The sequence below is a fragment of the Odontomachus brunneus genome, unplaced genomic scaffold (assembly GCF_010583005.1).
Source record: "Odontomachus brunneus isolate Ranch 3 - 2012 unplaced genomic scaffold, Obru_v1 Obru_scaffold_425, whole genome shotgun sequence".
Classification (NCBI taxonomy): Eukaryota; Metazoa; Arthropoda; class Insecta; order Hymenoptera; family Formicidae; genus Odontomachus; species Odontomachus brunneus.
Genome location: NW_022639875.1, coordinates 55053 through 56463, shown reverse-complemented (window position 1 = coordinate 56463; position 1411 = coordinate 55053).

The window sequence follows — 1411 nt, the reverse complement described above, 5'->3', positions numbered from 1 at the left end:
ACATATAATTTCTTAACTTAAAAAAATATTTGTTAAATTTTAGAAAATAGATAATAAATATAAAGAAATATTTTTTAAATTTGTAAAATAAGCTGCAAAATTATGAATTTATAAATAAAAAAAGTGATTTCTTTGATTTAAAATATCTATATATAAAAATAAACAAATGATTTCTTTACCAGGGGAGAATTAGTGTTTTTAAATGTAAAAACTGTTTAAATAAATATTTGCTTGTTTTAAAAGTAAATAAAATACAAGTAAATCATTTTATAAATCTGAATAAATTATTTTCTAATATTAAAAGTATTTTTTTATGTTTCAAATTAAAGTTTCTTTTATTATCAGAAAAAAATTTATTTAAATTTACAAAATAATTTATTTTACTTACTTTTAAAACATGTAAATATTTTTTAAATATACTTTCTACATACTTTTTAAAACATATATTTTAAAAGAATCTATTCTCTTCTTTTAAATAAATCATATGCTTTCGTATATCGATATACCATATGTACACAATATAAAGCGTCTTTCAAAGTGACAGTGACGCAGTAGGTAAGGTGGACGACACAAGAATCAGCCTAAGTAACAGACTCACGTCAAAATGACGTAAAAAACTGGTCATAACTGATCGAATGACTTCAAGTGACTAAATAACGACGTCTTTAAAACGTCTTTTTTGTGACATCTTAATGACATCTTAATGATGATCCTATATAACGTCTTAAAAACGTATTATTGACGTTTAGAGACGTCATAAAACGTCATTAAGTCGTCTAAAATGTCGTCATCGATCTGTGACATTAGACTATCATTTTGACGATATTCTCACGATATTTTTGATCATTCCTTGGTTATTTTTTATCCTGAACTTACTTAGATTTGGATGTCATTTTGACGTGTCTGCTACCTGGGAGAGGTCTCAGGTTTGAATCTCAGCAATGCCCTTACAGCACAGAAGCTTGCAGCAACATTGCTACAACGTTGCAAGATTGCATATTGCAGTGCAATGTTGCAGAGACTTTGCAGTGACATTAATTTGCAATATTACTTTAGCAATATTGCAGTAATATTTAAAAAAATATTACGAATATAATATATTTTATTTATTTACTAGTTATTTTTGTTACTTGTATTTCAAATTCAGTAATGTTTTACATCAATAATACTTATAGAATAGTACTTAGAATAGCACTCGTTAGTGGCAATCATTAATTTGTCTTATTGCATATTTTTTATACTTCTTATACAGTTTTTTCGGAGAAAATACTTTCTTTAGATTTAATATTCGCACTTGTCTAATTTTGCGGTTTTTTTATTTTATTAAAATATTATAATCTTAAAAGAAATATCATTTTTTAAAATGATGAAAATAAAACTTTTATTTCGTTCAAGGAAACCATGTCATTTG